The sequence below is a fragment of the Bemisia tabaci genome, chromosome 2, assembly GCF_918797505.1.
Source record: "Bemisia tabaci chromosome 2, PGI_BMITA_v3".
Lineage (NCBI taxonomy): Eukaryota > Metazoa > Arthropoda > Insecta > Hemiptera > Aleyrodidae > Bemisia > Bemisia tabaci.
Window position 1 is genome coordinate 67,914,195 of NC_092794.1, and position 21,326 is coordinate 67,935,520.

Here is a 21,326-nt window from a genome sequence, read left to right on the forward strand (position 1 = left end):
TCTCATCCATGCCACGGGGTTCACGGGCCCCTCCGTTCCTGCGATTCCCCCTCCGAAAGGGGAAGCGAAGATCTTCTAGAAGGAATTTGTAACGGTCATTTCGTCGCGCCAGTTTAATCGCGAGCGCGGTCGGTAGCTGTAAGTATCCGTTTTTGTCTCGATTATTTGCCATTAAGCTTAATTTCATTGTGGTATTATTTTGGATAATTTATATCCAAAGTTCTACTCAAATGAAGAACAGTGAACTGAAAGTGTGTCTCGGCAATCTTTAACCCAGGTTTTGTGAAGTGTTTGTGATTACCAGAAGACCAGAACCATGCAGCTGTTGCTGAAAACTAAGTTCGAAGAAACTATGAAATATATAGTTTTAAACGTAACCGATCAGCCTACCCAGGAGGAGATCATATTTTAATTCTTGAGAACAGGTATGATATCCTGCATCATCATCTATATAGCCGATTTAAAGTAGGCAGATTTGAACTCTTACAATTTTTTTTTACCTTGCAATGCATGTTCCAGTGCTTGTTCTGCGTAATCTTAGTGCTTTTTGCAACCTCCTAGTTAACGATTGGAAAGAAACCGCATCAGCATTATCAAGTCAAGTTGATTATATTTGGACGAATTTCTTCTGCCAAAACAGAACTATGTGCATTATGACGTGAGCCCTCTTAGCATTATATTCTATTGCTCTCAGAGCTCATGTCTTAAAGCACAAAGTTCCGTTGGCAAGAAATACGGCCAATTTATTATTCTTATAGAGGACGAAAAGATGCAATTACAATCCTAAGTTACAGGTTTCTTTGTAAAGTCTAACCGAATGTTCAGTGGGTACAGAGATGCGAAATTATACAGATTTTTTCAGGACTGGCATAATCGATAACAAGTGCGAAACCACGTATCTCCGTTTGCAACGTTTTGCCCACTTCCTTAATTTCATAAGTTTTTTTCGAACTTAGTTTTCAGCAACAGCTGCATGGTTCTGGTCTTTCTGGTAATCACAACACTTCACAAAACCAGGTAAAAGATTCGCCGAGACACACTTTCAGTTCACTTTTCTTCATTTGAGTAGAACTTTGGATAATTTCAAAAAATCATCCAAAATAATACCACAATAAAATAATCCTCGCGAGTTGAGAATCAATCCTCGCGAGTTGATAATCAATCCTACGCGGGTCCGAGAATCAATACTCCCGCGGTTGAGAATCAATCAACCGCGGGTTGAGAATCAATCCTCCGCGGGTTGAGAATCAATCCTCGCGGTTGAGCAATCATCCCAAGCGGACTAGAGTCCAATCCTCCGCTGACTAAGCACCATCCCGTGCGCGTGCTGCGATGGCGAGAAAGGTTTAGAATCAACAGTTAAAAGTGACTAGACTCAACCCTCGATTTTCACCCAGGAATACTCACGACGACGGGAACTGTTCCGTATGATCTCCGCCGAAGTGGTGAAACTCACGCCTTTTTTTCTAAACAGGTAAATGCTGGATCTTCGGTTATTCCAGAAAATTTAAAAATAAAAAATTGATTATAGAGGAAGCGAAAAGGTTCTCAAATTGAAGGGAGAAGGAGAAACAATGAAGTTCCACTCAACGAAAACATTAAAATGAAATGCGTCAGTAACTAATGTTATTAAATCCGCATCTAGTTTAATCACATGAGGAAATTATCTACGCTGTTACAGCAAGAGAATCTAATTTCTGATGCTTCGAAAAAATAGGAAAAGAAAGACACAAAAGCACAATTTATTTGGGGGTCAAAATTCAATCCTGCTGAAAGTAAAATTGTACCGAGTAAAGCATCGAATTTAATTGCGGTTTGGATACCCGACATTGTGATTCGCGAAATGTAATTTTTCATGGTTCAGAATGTTTCAGTCGGCTTGGCGAGCCATTAGTAAGCACTGGAAAAAAAACATTGGATCTAGAATCCAGACTCTTAAAAACATCGACAAGAAAAAATACTCTTGATTCAATCAGAATCTAGCTCAAATCAAGAACCAAGCCTCTTAATTTGAGCGGATTTCCTTTTGATTTAAGCTTAAATCTGATTGAATCGAGATTTTTTTTTCTTGTCAATGTTTTCAAGAGTCTGGACTTTAGATCCAATGTGTTTTTTTTTTTCCAGTGAGGCTTGCTTCCACGATTTGACAACGCTGCTTCTAGGTAGTTACGATACGGCTTAAAGGGTGGGCGGGGGGGGGGGGGGGGAGTCCTCTTAATCCACCTCGCGGCCAGAAGCCATCCCGAAGAATGGTCGATAAGTTATGGGTATGACCGATAGAGAAAAAACAGCCTTGAGAGATAAGAAGCTGATGGATGATGCGCAGGAGCCCCAGCCACCTGACCATTAAGCGAGGGCGAGGGTGCTAATCACGATCTATTTCTTGCTCGGAGATTAGGGCCGTGATCATCCCCGTACAATGTAAATAAAACGTTCCAGCATTAGGAACGACGAGGCGCTCGATTCATTTTTATTTTTGAAACTTCCTACATTTAGAAGCGTCGGAATGGATGTCGATAGGAGTTGTATCGATCGGGACACCGACCATTAAAACGACGTCGATCGAGCTGTATTTCCAATTATCGATCTACCTGCGGATCGATTATTGGATCGTTCTTGATGAACTCGATCGATGAAAAACACTGCTAAGGTAGGGACCTATCGATTAAGGTCAATAAAAATCTACACCCTCCATTGACACAAAAATGAATTAAATGAGTCAAAACATAAGTTTAGAACACCACTGAGTGTTTTCGGCGAATGTAAAAATTGGATTTTTCTATCCAACTCGACAAAAATTGCTCTTCCGGAAAATTTGCGTCCCCAGAACTTTTCGATCCCCCTTTTCATCATAACACACCAATAACACAGCTTTACACCCCCTGTATAAGATTATGCTACGCTCAGTTTGACCCCCCCCCCCCCTAAAATTAGAGCTATATGATGAATTTTGAACGTAAAATCGCCACTTGGCGTTGATTTCTCATCTTATATTTCCGAAAAATCAGCGGTACTCGCGTAATCTAGCGTAACGGAGCCCTGAGCGCTTCCCGTCCTCTCTTTAACGCATTCGTAACTCAGGCTCAAACCCCCTACACTACAAGAGCGTTTACTTTATAAACGGTCCCCAACTATCTGTAGCTTTTAATGACGTCTTCAGCGACTCCTGCCAATTCTTTTCGTTCCCGTCTCGGTATCTCCGCATTCATCTCCGATTTTGTTTGCGTCCCCATCTCTTCTATCTAAATCTTAACTATTCCTCATCGAGATAGATTGTTGTATAAATACGTCCCATTTATAATATTTGACTTCAATGTAAGAAATTTCAAAGACCGCCCGAAGAAGCTTTTCAGTCAAGCATCCAATAGTTTTTTCCAGGGGATGGGAGAAAACCACAGACAGACAAAAAGCCTCACCGACAGATAAATGTAGGAACTGACGCAGAGACTTCAATCCTACATCAACGGACCATTCAAAAGGGAAAGAATCTACTCAAGGCTCGGGACTGCTTCATTATCATGTAAAACATCATTGAAGCAGCCGATTTACCCTCGTAACATTTCTAGGGTAGGAATATTCGAGTTACCTTGTCGCTTGAGCCCTCTAAATATTTCAATCATCATGAAAATGTTGGAGAAGGATTGCTCTTTCCGTCATTAACTTTAGCTGGACCTTCACTAATTGGGACATCCTTATCAGATTACGGGCAAGGTTTCTGTTGTTGTTGTCGTTGCCGTTGTCGCCGTCTCTCTGCCTTTTTTTCTGGAAGTTATTCGTTTGTCCCCGAGCTCTGAGCCGTGTGAGCTTCCGAAGACCCTACCTTTTTACTTTCTCGCTCCCATAGGGTAGAGAGGAAGTATTGTCATCCTCCAAAAAAAAAAAAAAAAAAAAAGTTGAAATTTCATCATTTCTAGACGTTTTAAGGTCCCAGGAGTAAAAATAACCATACTTGAAAAAATGTGTGTCCGTCCGTGTGGCGTCCCCCAAATCTGTCTACAGCGATATCTCAGAATCTATCTGTTCGATTTCATTCAAAATTGGCACAGGACACCATATCTATGGTCTCCTTATGCACGTCCAACGATTTTGAGGTACGCTAAAATTTGGGGGGGCTACGCTCAATTGTCCATTTTTAGCAAAATCACACGGAAAGCTCATTTTGAAAGACTGTAAATTGTGAAAAATGGCTTTAATTCTTTAAAAATGGGCATCAAGCACATCACCTGGGTCATTAATTTAAGTTCCAAAAAGATCTTTGCACTAAACTCAAAATTCAAGGGATTACAAGGCCCAAAAGTAGGGCACTTTGCTCCGCGACATCACAAACAGCTCATTTTCAAGGACTGTAAATTTTAGAAACAAATGCCTTTAATTCTTCGAAAGTTAGCATAAGAGCACCACCTGGTTCATTAATTTAAGTTCCTGTGAGGTCTTTGGACTAAACTAAAAATTGAAGGGTTACGCGTCATGTAGCGAGGAGAGCACTTCGGTCAGACGGAGAGCTCATGGACAGTAGATTTTAAAAAAATGCCTTTAATTCTTTGAAAGTTGGCTCAAAAGCACCACCTGAGTCATTAATTAAGTTCCTAAAGGGTCCTTGGACTAATCTCATAATTGCAGAGGGGCCGATAGGAAACGCTCAATTCTCCAATGAATGAGTCGGTACGCTCCTAGATAATAGCAGCGAACACTTTGAGTCAGATGAAACCTAGGAATTCAAATGCATTGTATAATGCATCATATACTATCTCCAAAATTACTCCGTAGGTATACACCAAGCAAAATTAGACAACTAATCAGGTACTTACATTACATACAATTATCGAAGCTAAAACGCAAGCACTGACACTTGGATTTTTATTAGAAACTAATATGTTTGTTGTTGATGAATTTAGAATCCCGGCAGATTCCATCTTTCGCGGTTCCTTTTTACGAGGTACTGAACACAAATATAATATAATAATATAATAAAACTGCACAAACATGATTGATTTAATTAGGTATTGATGTTGTTGTTGCGAGGTTTGTTGACACGGGGTTAGGACCAAGACCAATCCACACAGGTCAGTCATTCCCGAGGACGAATTTTGGTACTCTACTGCGCAGTGACGTAGTATTGAGTGCAAACAATGTATTTCTTATGGGAGCACTCAATAGTACGTCACAATGAGTGCTGCGAATTAGGGCCGGGCGGGGGAGTGGATTTCAAAAAAGCTGCGCAATGCAATGACTGACCTGTGTGGATTGGTCTTGGTTACGACTGGTTACGAGCAGCAAGAAGAAGGTGGCGCTCTCTATTGTTTTCGTTTCGAATTACGGGGATACGCGCTAAGGAACTGGCGCTCTTGGCGGGCGGGTGGTGAACCATTACCAGCAGGTAGATTCGCCCGCCAAATTTAAAATTTGGACGATGCTAAGCGAAAACCGTTTAGTTTTAAGACTATTTAAACATCGAATAGTCAATTTACCCATTGAAGTAGATTTTTGATGGCTTTTGACCGTGCTTAAGGAAAGATTATAACATATAATCGTATCTGAAGTATGATGCCAATGAATCTAATGGATCCTAATGAATCGTAGAAAAGCTAAGATTTTTACGGATCGCCGTCTTTAATAGGAGGCATCATTAATCAATTACATATTTAATTGAAGATGCCTCATAATATCGACAAGTCTAGTCCGAATGTATGAATTCATCCTATATCTCGAAGACATTTACAATATAGTGCAGTGGTTTGAATAAAAATTTCATAACTATTATCCTGCGATCAAAATTCCAATCAAACTTTATGATTTTGTGAAATTGACAGTATTTTTCTAAATATTGCAGTAAAAGTGTCTATGCCGGCGCGGAGCGCCGGCAAAAGCGAGAAAGTCTTGTGCGATCTTCGCACCATGATGGGGGGCGAAGCCCCCCCACATGCCGGCGCGAAGCGCCGGTATTTATTATAGTATCGAGGGCCTGGTCGGTTTGTATCTAGTGAGTCCTCTCTCCGCTTGTCATTTCAGACCGCAAAAAGCCTCGTCCAGAATTCGTACAAAACGTCCATTTTTTACATAAAAAATATGTTTTTCGATTTCTCACTCAGTATGAGAGATTCTCATGGAGGTCTTAGAAAATGTGTCCGTTGCTTTGGTTGCAGATAGATGTTGTAAGTATACCTTCAAACCAAACATTTTGAGCTGTGTAAGCTAGTTAAAACTTTAGCTGCGATTTTTCCCTAAAGCATGTTCCCGAGGCTAAAAATTCCACAGCATCATAATTCCGCTTTGGTTTGATATCTTTTGGGTTAAAATCCTCGCAAAACACTCCTGAAGGCAATGTCACTTTCTTGGTTTTTTGGTCCCAAGGTGCATCTCCCCGCGGAAGGCCATAAATTGTTTTTGCCACTTCATTAGCCCCAACCATTAGAACACGATTCTATGACACGCACAACTGACCCACTTCCGATGCGTATTCCGATCCCACGAAAGCTCGCTTCAGCTCACTCTCGCTCATAATGCCGCACAGAGAAAAAACGCCGCATGAACATTCGAATGGTGCCAAGTTTCTTCGGATAAAATATGTATCCACGAGGAGAGCTCGTATTACATTTCCTCGAGTTTATCAATAACGCTAGGATAAATCACGAGAAAAATCCTCAGGAAAATTCAAATAGAAATATTCACAAATTATCCGAAAAATGTGCATTATATTAGAGGAAATTTGGCAATGTCAAATGGTTCTTACGACGTTTTCTTTCAGCTACTCAGCGTGGGTATCGGACGACGATTCACTCATGCGAGTGTTGAATCGTTATCGAATGACATTGATCGATAAAAGCTCGATCTTACCAATGCTATTTGGACCGCGTTTAACAGAAAGGAACCAAGCCACATCAGCTATTGCCAAATTCAACTGGGTACTTTAATTTTTTACGAGAGAACGTTTGTGCGGATTCATTTGACAATTTTAAGGAATTTGCTTCGTTCTGTGGAGAAAATTCACTGAAATGTGCGCGAAAATCCGCACAACCGTTTGCATGGAAAAAATTGCATTACCATATTAAATTTGGCAATGGCTGATGTGGCTTGGTTCCTTTCTGTTTAACGCGGTTCATTTTTTTTTTTTTCCTACTTCAAATAGCCCACAAGGGCTAATCCCACGCGTTAAGTCCCATCCCCCCTCCGTCCCTACTGAACCAGTCCCAGGCAACCATTGATTGAGACCATCAAACTCGGGTTGGCCGGGAATCGAACCCGGGACCTCCCGATCATAGAGCAAGCGCTACAACCACTACACCATAGGAGGCCGACGAAGAAATATCGCCGAATTATCGATCGAAGAAATCGATAACGATTTAGAAATCGAAGCGTTGTCGGGAAGCTCATGGCCACGAGGCCTAACGGACCGGTATAGGGTCGTGGCGAGAGGATTTTCTGGGGATCCGAACAGGAAGCCCCCACGGGGCGGAGGGGGGCGCTTCAGAAACGTCTGACAATGGACCATTGTTCGGCGGATCTTTTTAACACTTGTCTCTTTTTATGATCCGAATCCGAGAGGCAAGATGGCAGGACGTGCAGCTTGTAATAATACTGAGGTGTCTACACTGTCCGTGTCCACCGCGCACGGGTTAATTGCTTATCACTATGTGGACGGGACGGGGAGGAGGGGGGGGGGGGGGTGCCCGAAAACTCGCATTACGATGCGACGCGTAGCGTCGGTACACGAACAAGCGCCGCGCCGCCAAGGTCCGCCGTCTTGCCTCTATCCTGTTGCCAAATCCAGGAGCCTTTCTGAAAAATGAGATATGTTTGATGCAGCCCGTGACGAGATATACAATAATAACAATTTAAACAGCGGGTAGAAACGCTAATTTGTACGTAAATACCACCAAAACGTTCCGGCTGAAAACTCAGTCTCCCTCAGTTGGATAAAAACAGCGAAATTTTTTACAAACCTAAAAACTTACTTGTTTTGCTTACTTTTTGTTCTTCGGTCCTGATTTTTTGTGTTTTTAAGATGACGATGATCATTTCGGACCTTTCCGGTCCATCCTCAGGTCACAGTGTGCACAGGTCACTGCCAAGTGTGACCTGAGAATGGACCGGAAAGGTCTGAAATGATCATCGTCATCTTTAAACACAAAAAATCAGGACCGAAGAATAAAAAGTAAGCAAAACAAGTAAATGTATTCACCTGATAAATAAATGAACCCCTAGCCAACTCTAAAAACTTAGCACTTGGCTGTGCCTTTCAAAGCGAGAAAAATGTTGTTATGAATTTCTGAAAAATACCCATGTTTTTCTAGACTCAACGTTTCTCTCTTTAAAATAAACTAGACGTGGCGCACATTTCTGCAGGGAAGGAGCAGAACAAAATTTGGATGGCATTTAGCAAAAACGAATAAGGGCGATTTCAGTGTTATCAAAATCGTGAGAATTCTTCCTTTCTTTTGAAAATGCTTGATATGTATACAGTGGTAAAATTTACACGATGACTTTCCTTTAAAATTAACAATTTTTTGGTGGGAAGCAGACCGTAATACATTCAAGTAATGCACATCTCAGAAAATTGACGATATCGCGATAAATATCAGTAATGGTTTAATTAATCGGCACAGCAGACAACGCTGGAAGCAAGTTAAGGTAAAAGAGAAACAACCAAAGCTTCAGTTAGTGACGCATACGATAGATACGAACGGAAATTATTATAACGCCTGGATGCAACTATTTGAGCTCCATGGATGTCCGGGTTGCTTACCCTCGAAAATGAAGGCGTTTTGAATGCAGACACTATCTCCCTTACCAGCGTGCGAATTGATTGGGAACATTAAAAGTACACATCGATGTTAATACGGCACGTGGAGGTTTTAAAAAGGCTTTCATCGACTTTCTCGCAAAATTTTCTTCGGGGAGCACACCGTGCAATTTATAATGAGAAGCAATTAACATACAAATTTGCAGTTATGGACGAAACTTCATATTTAACTTTTCGAAAAGGCTATAGTTTCATGGTGCGACGAGCTTTACTGCGAGGCTCTGAAACAGCAGAATGCCTTCTACTACTACGAACAAGTCGCTCTTATAGCGCTTCTGTGCGTTCTACGACACCCAACCGCCACTGATAGCGATCCTGCCGGAACTCCTCCGGCAGATCGCATTTCCTCATTTCCTGCCTTATTCCCTCAATCCACGATTTGGCAGGGCGTCCTCTACGTTTTCTGCCAGGGGGGACCCAATCCAGAACCTTCTTAGACAACCTATCATCTGGCATCCGTTGCACATGGCCATACAGGACAAGCTGTTTTGCGAAAAATGTTGCTTTCGACGCCCATAATAGAGTGCCTTTAATTCTCAATTTAAATACTTCGAAGACATCTCTCAGACATGAAGAGTTGCTCCACAATTCATGCTCAGCACAACGCGGTATTAAAACTGAAGCACATAAGATACCCAACGCCTCTGTACGCAACTGTTCGTATTCCTGCTTAGGAGATATTTTTGTGGCATAAAAGAAAAATTGAGACGCTCTGCCATTTTGGAACCTCGCCGTAAAGCGACGCCGCGAGCCACGGGTGAAGTGGCGAGTACCTGGACAATCAAAACGCCTTCACTTTCGTGGATCTGCAACACGGACATCCGTAGAGCCCGAATAGTTGCATCCAAGAAGTCGCGTACACTTAAATAGAACATATGTACATATGCAGAACATAAACACAAACACGCGCTTCTGCAGTACGGCCGTTAACTCTGGGACACCCTGTATACCAGCTGTCACACGAGGTATGCAAAAAGTACGGGTACGCGTTAATACCTCGAGAACGCTTGCAGTAATCCAGGGCTGCAAAATGTTCTCGGTCACGCGATCATGACCTCGTCACGGAGGACTGTACCCCATTCCGAACAATTTTGGGAATAAAACTGTAAGGCGAATTGATTCTTGTGTTGGATGCTTTTAAAGCACGCTGCTTATTGGGAAGGAAACTGTTGTTTCTTTGGTTTTAGTCACGGTGTTTTATGTAGAGGCAAAATTTTAACAAAACATCAAATGGATTGCATTATGCAAGAAGGAACCAAGAGCATTTCAACGTTGCTAGGATTGTGCAATTGACATAGTTTGCAATGCAATTACTGAAATCACGCAAAAAATTGAATTTACTAAGGTAATTTTCGTCACGAATTTATAGTTTATTGACAGTAAAGATGAATATTGTTTAAATGATCAGTTTATATTTGCAAGATGAACCAAGTTGCACAATCTTAGCGACATTGAAATACTCTTGGTTCCTTTTTGCAATCCAAACAGTGGAGAAGGTAAATTGGATTGCATTTTGCAAAAAGGAACCACTAGCATTGCAATGTTGCTAAGATTGTGCAACGTCTTTTGTCTTGGAGGAAAAACCCGATCATCCATTAATAGTTTCTATTTTACTTGCTAAAAACTGTGAATTTAAGACAAAGATTACCATCTAAATTTCATAGTTTTTCACGATTTCCGCAATTGTATTGCAAAGGATGAAGTTGCACAATCCTAGCATCATTGCAGTGCTAGTGGTTCCTTTTTGCAAAATGCAATCCAATTACGAATAGGAGAAGGCTAAGAACTTTCTGCACCCCTGCAAGTTATTCCCAGAATGTATGTCTAATTCCATGAATATCCAAGCGAAGGGACAGCGGCAGTTCTGAGAGAAGCTTACAACTCGGTCAGCAGGAAATTTGTCGTAGTTGATCAAGTTACCGAGTGTTTTAACGGCGGGGACAGCGAAGACTGGGCTTGTTGGCAAAGTCATCGATTCGGTGCCCGGGGCGACGACGTTGAACGGTGGATACCCGGTTCCTCGTTCCCGTTCGTTCAGCGTCTCTTGGCCCTTTACTTTCACCGAGAGCGACAGTCACACCGCGCACCGTCCCGACAGTTAACAACCGGTTCAGTCGAATTTTTGTAGCTCCGGCCTCTCCGACAGCTACGACAATATAACACGCTCAAGTTGCTTCATAAGTCTTCGTTAAATTGCGGAATGGAGCTCGAAAAAGAGTGAGACTGCATTCTGAACGCTGTGAACGAAACTATTCGGCGCGGTTGAGCTGGCCAACAAAAGCGAAGGTGACAAACCGAAACTTTGACTTCAACGTCACTCAGCAGGAAGAATGGATCGTAACATCAAACAGCGGGTTGATTGTCGAAATTGATAGACAAAGCGATAGACAAAGAAGACATAAGGAGTATACAGCGATCCTATTGGTAGAAATGAGAGGTTTTTATAGATTAAGGGGGTAAATGATGGACTAACTATCGGGTCTCTCGTAAGTTGCCGTTAGTTAATCTATTTCCTACGTTCTTTGTCTGTAGCAACCACCCGCTTCCACCAATAGGATCTCTCCATATCCTTTTTGTCTTCTTTGTCTATTGCTTTGTCCATTAATTTCAATAATCAGCCCGGAGGTGAGATTGTATCGGTATCGATTGGTTCATCATGTTCAAATGGCCTTAAAAGTCAATTTAGTAATCTAAGGGAACGGGGTTTTTGTGATAGATTTTTTATACTTGTGATTACAAACTGGCAATGAAGAGTGAAATTGTTAGGAATTTCCTAATTTTCAGCTTTTCCAACTTATATCCTAATATTTTTGTTCGAGGTTATGTTCTATTGTTTGGAACCAAACGATACATCGGACCAGAGCCGGATTTACCTACTCGCCGCCCATGGGCCGCCTGTATCTTGCGACCCCCTTCTCATTCGTTTTGAAACACATCAGTAAAAACCATCAAGAGAACGTGCCAGCGGGGGACGGGTGCATACGACGCGTTTACTCGAGTTGGACACATGTTTGAGGAAAGCCGTGTCAACACTCCTAGCAAAAGATCACAGAACTTTGCGCGAAATTTAAGTTTCGTAAACCTATCTCTTTGTGGACAAGGCCTTCCATTCATAAGAAATGAACGAAAAAATTATAAAAGAACAAACATAAATGTGGTTTAATGATTTTAACTTCCGCCGCCGCGCAGACCGCACCGTGTTTGGCGTAATGCGTGAAGTATTCATGCATTCTTGCAGGTGGTATCCGTTTCACGCTGACCGCAGTGACAGCACTGTGTTTGTTGCAATGCGTGAAGTATTCGTGCAGTCTTGTAGGCGCTAATATGTGTTACATGCCGACCGCCGCGCCGAGGGCTTCTCATTTCATCTCAAGTCCTCGTCATCATTTCTCTCCAAGTCGCGCCGTTCCTGGCCAAATTGAACGTTCGGTTTCTCTCTTAACTCGACCAATTAAAAGCGCTGTCACTTGCATCACTGAAAGACGACAAAATTAGAAATTACTATACTTTCAGGAAATGAGAGATTTTGTCGCCTTTTTTCGTTTGTAATTTTTTTTTCTAAATCCGATTTTTTTAATACCTACACTTAAAAAAATTGCACCATTTGCCGCCCCCTAGATTTGCCGTCATGGGCCGCGGCCTATGTGGCCACCCCCTTAATCCGGCCCTGCATCGGACCACTAATAAATACGAAAAAAAAAACAGGCTCAGTCGACAAAACGCTCCAATTTTCTTTGGATTTTAAAAGACGTGCATGTCTACTTGAAAGCTTTCAAAAGTCTCTCATTTAAGATCAAAATAATAACTTCACACGCTTTTAGGCGCTCAGCCGATAGGAAGCGCTTTCTGATCTCAACCTGCCTCTGGAATTCTCAGTTGGGCGAATCTACGAGTTAACTTCGGAAAGGAACTTCTGCACTACAGGGAAACTAGAAGTGTAGGGTCTCTAAAATACACTGGAAAAAAAAAAAAAACACATCGGATCTAGAGTCCTGACTCTTGAAAACATTGACAAGAAAAAGGACTCTTGATTCAATCAGATTTAAGCTTAAATCAAAAGGAAATCCGCTCAAATTAAGAGACTTGGTTCTTGATTTAAGAAAAAATCCGATTGAATCAAGAGTATTGTTTCTTGTCGATGTTTTTAAGAGTCTGGACTCTAGATCCAATGTGGTTTTTTTCTAGTGTATGTTATCTCAGGAGGGAAGGGGCAGTTGAGGGAAGCATATACCCTCGTGGGGGGGGGGGGGAAGCTGCCCCAAAGATGGGGTGCCGGCGGGAGTCTCGCCTCATCACTAGAAACAGCTCCGTTTTTGCTACAAGGGGATGGAGCAGAGATTTGCGATTGGCAAGAGCTCAACGCGAACATGCGCCGCGACGGTCATCATCAGCGCCTCGTGGCCACCAACGCAGGTGACGCAGCGTGAAAACTTCGGAGCCCGACAACCGCCCACGCAACTATTCATCACTGAGATTCGGCGATCGCCATCTTAGAGTCGCTTGACACTGGGAAAAAGTAACTTGATTTAATCGGAGATATTCCTTAAAATGCTGCGAGAAAAACACGCGCAGAGAGAAAATTCGATTCATATCGAGCAGGATCAGCAATTTGGATAGATATGACCGAAATCAGCGAAACTACGTCAGACGTTGCCTGATTTCCTCCGATGTTTTGGTTTTTAGACAACAAACTAAGCACCACTGAAGCATGAAACTTTGCGGGTATATACATCATAATCTAGGGTGAATTCACGTTCAATTTGAAGACGTATTTTTCGCCTGGTTTTTTGTTATGAAAATAAAACAAGAGAGAAAAAGAGACAACGTGGAGAGGAGCGCACTACGCCTGATTCCAGTTGGATCTGTCCATTTTATTCTTAACTGGAGAAAAAAACTTGACAGCGGAGTCAAATCATTCTGTTTTTCCAGTATGTAAACAATGGGACAGGGAGGGAGCACCCAAATTGTCGTCTTTCAAACAGATGAAATGGGGCTGGAAATTTACGACGTCGCGACGTCGTAAATTTCCAGCCCTACGGGCGACGCGTCGCCGACCAAGATGAGTGTTTTTCTGCGATGGGGGCGGAAGTAGTTCTGGTAGAGGTGGTGAAGGTGAAGGAGGGGAGACGGATGATAAGGATGAGACGAAAAATAAAGAAGCATTTGCAGCTTTAAGGAACTTTCCTTAACGGTTAGTGAGGGTAGGGGGGGGGGGGGAGTTCAGCGCAAGATTGCTAGATTTTGAAAGACCAGCGTTAAAAAACCAACTCTAGAGAAATGTGAAGGTTCACATATAGTTTCTTAAATCTCCACGACAACACTGAAAAAAGTTACGGACTATATAGACAAAGTTGTCAAGTTCGTGGCGGGCATAGAGGCCTAAAATTCCGGGCGTAACACCCGGAGCCCCGAAACTTTCAGCCTATGAGCCCGGAACGCGGACGGTATGTCTATATAGCTCGTAGGTATATGGTTTCAACGGCTGGAGTTTTTGTTTTAGAGAATCCATTAAGAGGTGGTAGAGACAATCAGAGAATAGCAAGAACTCCTTGTACTGCGAGGAGACAGTTGGCTACGCTCTCTGATCGAAAGACAAAATTGCTACTGAGGCAACATTTACCACCTCCAACAGGGATGGTCCAGCCTCAAAAATTGCCCTCATTGCAAAGGAGGAAACGTTGTTTACAAAATAGGTTAAGGCGACGAGCATTGTTAAAAAAAAGTGACATTTGAAAAAACGAAAGATAGACTTCATTTCGGAGGAAACGCCATGAGAAGTTTGGCTCTAATCGATTTTGACAAGAAACGAACAAAGAACTGGGCTACCACAAAAATATAAACTTACCAATATTTGCTGACAATATCTACACGCCTATAGACCGCATGCCTCACATGACTGCAAAACAAGCATGTGAAAAGATTCCTTCGGTTTAGGTGAACACCCGATTTCACGATTTTTCACTCACGGCGCATCACTAATATTATACCGAAGCACTACTGACACAACCCTTCATAAGGCATTCGAACTTCACACCTAGACCGATAAAACGATCCAGAGCTGGACGATTTTTCAAGCACTCTAACTGTATCCGAAAATGGAGTAAACAATGACTCAGTGCGAAATTACTTAGACTTGACGGAACATGTTGTAATCAGATTCAGATCCGCAATTTATCGATTATATGTCTACTACAGCGGCGCAGCTCGTTGGACGAATACTTCAAACAATGACGAGAACACTAAAATATTTGCACTCTGCTTATCATCTGCAAGGTTCCAGATATCACTTTCACACCACTTCAGACCTGATATCGAACAGGTGGAGAAACCTAGCGCAAAAACTGAATATTAGAGCTTCAGGAAACTCCGAAGAGGCGAGTTCGCAAAACTCATGGCTCATGCAGACCGGAAATCTATTTGTCTAAAATTTTTTCATTTCAGAGAAAAATCATAAAAAATGTTGCGAACTCGCTCATCAAACTCTTAGACGGAGCAGTGCAATTTATTTGTGCTAATTCTCCATTGACGGCTTCCTCAGCAAATACGCAGAAAATGCCAATCAGGGCTGCCACAGAATTTATAAAATGAAATTTCCTGATTTCCCTGCCACATTTTGGTGAAATTTCGTGACAATTGAAGATATGCCAGATGGTTAAATGCATAATCAGAAATCGTTTTAAGGCGATTGAAAGTTGTCGTCCGAAGCGTCAAACCCATACTAAAAAGCAAATAAAGGCGACTTGATAACTTTTCCCTGACATCATTTTCCTTGACATTTCCCGGTATTCCCTGACATTTCCTAGTCTTCCCTGACTGTGAGAACCCTAGCCAAGGAAGTTTCCGAGGATCTGCATGAACCATAAGAGCGAAGTCAACGGTGCACCAACGAAAGAACACGTTCAACCTTACTGCGCACGAACACTTGGATCAAACATGTGTATTACGCCCGCGCCGGTGGTTACACGTAAAACAGATATATCTATTGAACTTGCGAAACGATTCGGCGATCACTGGGCCGATTTTGATTCGGGGACGACACCGGAAACACGTCGCGCGAGCGGCAGAAACGCGAAGACTGTTGACTGTTGCCGCAACGATGAAACCGAGAGCGCCAGACACTAATAATCGCTGTATCTCCATCCGACTGAAGTCGACGGAACTTGGCCGGGAGCCAGAGGGAAGCCCCTCACCCTGAAAGCCACCAAGAACAACCCACCCGAGCGGAATCTGTGTTGACGTCCTCCGAGGAATCTGAGTCTGCCGACGATCCTTACTGCAGAGGGGCTCAGTTCACTGACTTATAAACAAAGTGAGTCGATAAGGGATCAACGGATAATGTTTGCGTTTCTAAGTGACTCGATGAATTAGCAACTCATTTACCTATCCCAATCAGGATTGCCACAGAATTCACACGATGAAATTTCCTGACATTTTCCTGATTTCCCTGACATGTTTTAGTGAAATTCCCTAACAATGGAGTATTTGCATGCAAATTTTTTATTGCGTCATCTGAAAGTGCTAAAAGAGCTGATTTCACAGTATTATTTATGATTTTTTCTGATATGAGAAATAGTAGAAAAATAGATTTAAAAATGAGAATATGCACCGCATATAGTGACGTCATCTAGCGGCATTTCCCATTTGAACACATGTATTTTAGCAGATTAGATCATTCTGTCATACCTTCTCCAATAATCGTTCAATTTATGAACCAAGGTTGTCCTCGTGTTCAGTTCACTTAATGTTTTCCACTTAAACACGAAATTCATCAATTTTCAGACACCTGCAAATTCTCTATTGAGAATATGCAAGATGGTGAAAAAGACATAATTAGAAATAGTTTTCAGACAAATTTGTTGTTCGAAACGTCAAACCTTTGTTAGGAAGCAAATGGAGGTGACATAAGGATTTTTCTCTGACATTTGCAGGTTTTCACTGACTTTTAAAAATTCCCTGACAATTCCCGGTATTCCCTGACTGTGACAACCCTGCCCAACGGCATACAGAAAAACACGTTTTTCTCCTTCTTTTTTAAAGTTTCTTTTTAATATATAAGGAACAATTTTTAGGATGCAGTTGAAAAATGTTTCCAATTGCTATCTTCGAAAACTTGGGGATCCGTAGTTCTAGTAAGCCTTTTTGAAAAATTAGCAAAAGGAGGAGAGGTTGCCCAAACATATTTTGGATTGGGTACCACCTGGGAGCGACAGGGACGTCCTGTGCGGGGATGACGGCAGGGCGCTGATAAGGAGATGTTGCGTCGTCAGTTGCCAAATAACCTTCGATTAACATACGTTATGTTTATATGGTTTTTCGGGAGTGGGAGGTACGACTTTACTGTTTATAACGTCAATTATGACCGTTTACTTTTTACATACATATGAGTCGATTTTGGAGGTTTTTATATTTTCAACGAGTTCTGCGTGAAACAGTGAAGAAAAACCGAGTTGGTGAAGTGCTTGATTTTTTCCTCATGTCTGGTGGTTCATTAATCTAGCTTCTTTGAACCTACGCTCCTCTCCCCGTGAACACCCACGAATACAGGGAATTTTGAGACCCGAAATTCGGTTTGGCAAGGATGCAATTCATGGAGCATCAAGACACCGACGAAGTATGGTCGCGCGGTAAAAATAGAATTTCGGAATTATTTTTGAGCACTCCTTCGTATCCTACTTGCAGGCTCAAGCAGCTTACAGGAGGCTACCGTGAAAACTTCCTCGGCAGCGAGATGGCGATGATGCTCAAGGATGTTTAGCCGAGCTAAGTATTGTCCGCGGTACGAGAAGTTTCGTGTTTAGGTTAACAATGGAGATGTTGCATGTGTGAGGGATTTGCGATTTGACTACTGATTCATATGTAAAAGTTCGCGAGAAACACGATGGTGCTGCTGGTTTTCTCTCAAATCAACTCCGATGCTCAAAAAAGCTGTCAAGTTGAGGCCAAAATGGAAGGAATATCCCACGTTATCCTGAGAGTGCACCTCTACATCAAAACAAACTCTCCATGCAAAAATAGGGAGCAAATACATTAGCAGTGATGCCGTGTTTTCAGTTTTAGAGTCCCCAAATAAAGTGGCAGCCCTGTCAATGTATTTGCTCCCTATCTTTGCATGGAGAGTTTAAGACTCTCAGGATAGCGTGGGATATCCCCTCCATTTTGGCCTCAACTTGAGAGCTTTTTTGAGCTTGGGAGTTAATTTTAGAGAAAACCAGAGGCACCATCGTGTTTCTTGCGAACTTTTGCATGAGAATCAACAGTTAAATCGCAAATTCCTCAAACATGCAATATCTCCATGGTGGAGTGAAGGTTTTTTCGTCGGTTCTAATTGATTCAAAGACTCCAGCAGGTCTCCGTGGCCGATTTGGATGCACAAAGATCGATCATCAGGACTTCTGAGATTTCTTACTTCAGATATAGCACTGATTTTCCTGATGCACCCGAAAAAAATGTTGAATGGGTCTGTTGCAAGCATGAGATACAACACACTTTTCAAACGTTGATTCGCTCGAAAATCAGGTTGAGCACATCAAAACGACCATGGGTCAAAGTCGCCTAGAAATGTCATGATGGACGTAAATCGATAAATCAGGACCGAAGGAAAAAGTTACATCTCACAATTTATCATTACATCTGACAAAAAGCAAGTACGAGTATGTTTCAATGAGTTTAATGCATAAAAAGACGCAGCCGACTGATACGGACTTTTTTCACGCATGATCGAACGATACTTGCGTTAAGCCCGTCAGATCCGGAGCTCGCAGATTTAATTTTGTTAAGCCTTCGCTTCTGAGATAGGCAAAAGCGGGTCCAAGAGAGCCGCAATAGTGGTATCCTCGTAGAGAGCGTGACAATAGGAGCTATCAATTCGCCTGCAACTCGGGGGATAGGCAAAAGCGGGCCCACGGGAGCCGCAATAGTGGTATCTAAGGGTGTGGTGCGCATTGGAGGCGGCTGCACCGGGCACAATCACGACAAGGGCACTAACATGAGAGGAAAGAAAAGAGATGAGGAAAAAGAGGAACGAATAAATGAAAAGTAACGATAAATTATCGATTTTACCGCGGAGCTCGAATAATAAGCGATACGAAAACTTATTGTTATTCACATGAACAATGTGCAGCTCCGTTGGTAAATATCGTCTACTTCAATTGCGCCTTCACTTTCTCCGAATAGTCAAGAAACATGCCGGGGAGCGCGAATAGTTATCTATTCGGAAAACACATTCTTAGGTCCATACACTTAGATTGAACCAAAAAACGAAGTTGTGGACCCACCAGTAGATATCGTCCTTGACTTCGTGCCTTAATTTTTACCTCATTTCAGAAATCATGCGTGTCTTCCTTCAAGTTCTATCCTAATTTTCTAGAAATGGAAATAAAGTAAAGTAACCCATGCGTGAATTTCGACTTCATAAAGTTGAGTCAGTAGGTTTCACTTTGTTTTAATTTGGTGACTTGGATTATTATGATGAGCTATAGTTGTTCACTCAGTTTAGCGAGCACAATGAATATTAGTTTAAAAATTTTGAAATGAAAATTATTTTGCTACTTTGTGAAATACGGCAATTATTTAAGAATGTAGAAAACATCACTGCTGACCGGAGACAATGAGGGAACTTGTGAATTTTTTACCATCTCGTTTTATCCAATTCCCTGTTTCATTTTCAATGAACGAAAAGTAAGTTTACTGGATATTCTTAAAACGTCGTATGAGCTACTCCAAATTTTCCCTTGTAAAAATTGGCATTAGAATCTGTGTTCCAGAATACCATAGACCTAAAGCCGGCTGTGAGATTTTCAATAGCTTCTGTAGCCGGCTGGAAAATTTCTTATAGCCTTTTATAGCCGATGACGATTAAGCAACAGCCAGACGATAAAGTTTATGCTAAACGTTACAAAATACGGATACTAGGACTTAGTTAGTTTTTGGACTACCGCTCTCTTTTTGTGCCGTAGTATCTTGATTTATTTTGCGAGGAAAGCTCCGTACTTTTGAAGGATGCCTGTCATTCTTAATAAGTTGGAGCGGCTTTAATTTCTCATGATACTGTGCAATACCTCTCTGGTGTGAAATAGTTGCTTCAAGCGCCGTGGCACGCTGTGGCGCGGTGCGGCGGGCGGGCAAAGAGTGCGAAACGTGCATTGGCGCCTACAAACCTAACAGGGATACTTCACGCATTGCGCAATGCGTGAAGTATCCCTGTTAGGTTTGTAGGCGCCAGTGCGTCGCCGCTCCGCTTTGTGTTAGGTTCCAATATTTAATCTCGCGGAGTCAGCGTTTTTCAACTTATGATTTTGAAATTTTTACACACTCTGTATGGATTATTCTCATTTTAATTGATGAAAAAAAAATTTTTTTAAAGGAAAATATAATGTGTGTTTTGTAACTATTGAGGTAGTACCATATCAAACTTAATGATTTCCAAAGCACACGAATTTCTACACAATTTCTTATAGTCTTTTATAGCCAATGGCGATAAAGTGTAAAGCCCGGCGCGATAGGAACTGTAGCCCAACTGTATACTTTTTTATAGCTTCGTATAGCCCGGCTATATGATTTGCTCCGCTTTCTACAGCCAGCTATATGATTTTCAATAGCCCTCTTTAGTCGGCTATAAGAACTCCTATGGTATTTTGAAACGCAGCTCCTATCGCCAATTTTTACCAGGGTTTAGAGATTTCCGTTAACCCTTCCCTACGTTTCTTTCAGGCTTTTTAGGGTGCCTTCTAAACCTCGAGTCAGGTGCAACTAAATCGGTCTCGTAACACACTGGACACATTGGATCTAGAGTCCAGACTCTTAAAAACATCGACCAGAAAAAATACTCTTGATTTAATCGGATTTTTGCTTAAATCAAGAACCAAGCCTCTTAATTTGAGCGGATTTCCTTCGGATTTAAGCAAAAATCTGATTGAATCAAGAGTATTTTTCCTTGTCAATGTTTTCAAGAGTCTGGACTCTAGATCCAATGTGTTTTTTTTTTCCAGTGCGAGGTAAACAAATCCATAAATCCGGCACGGACAGATGTATCTGAAATACGCTCCGAAATGCACAATGTGCATGCTCTTTGTCTTGCCTCTTGTATGCAACTTCAGCACTAAACGAGGGCAGGCAATAGCCCAATCAAGTGCCTCGCCCCTTAGGCCTCCCGTTAGGCACTCTCTTCAGGTCGTCGGTGAGGAGGTAGAAGATAAAACAGATTTTCCCAAATTTCCTAGATTTCCCCAAATTTCCTAGATTTTCCTCGCAAAAACTGAAAGTCCATAAAATTGAAATTTGTGTTACTTATGGAAATAGCTTTCAAAAACTGTCATGGATCAATGGATTGTGCGACGATATATTGACCCCAACTGTTAGTTTAAATATTTTACGAAAGAAGGTTAAAGAATCAAAGCAAACGGCTACTCTTCGGCTTCAAGTCTGAACGCATTACCCTATTAACTATCTGTGGTTGGTGTAAAAATGCGGGCGCGGACTTATTTCAGACATCGACGCGATCAGACTAATTTAAAACGACCTTGGTTAA

The 21,326-nt window shown here is 41.9% G+C and overlaps 1 protein-coding gene across 7 annotated transcripts in view; it reads right to left on the reverse strand.

Annotated features, from left to right (window-relative positions):
* Positions 1 to 21,326, reverse strand: part of Svil (Supervillin) — a 390,519-nt gene that overhangs the window by 364,686 nt on the left and 4,507 nt on the right. The window contains exon 1 of one of the 7 annotated variants that reach the window (XM_019058284.2): positions 14,646 to 15,130. The exons of the other annotated variants lie outside the window; for them this stretch is intronic. The gene's annotated coding sequence lies outside the window, so the exon portion shown is untranslated. Of the gene's footprint in view, positions 1 to 14,645; positions 15,131 to 21,326 lie in introns of those variants that run through there. 7 annotated transcript variants of the gene reach the window in all.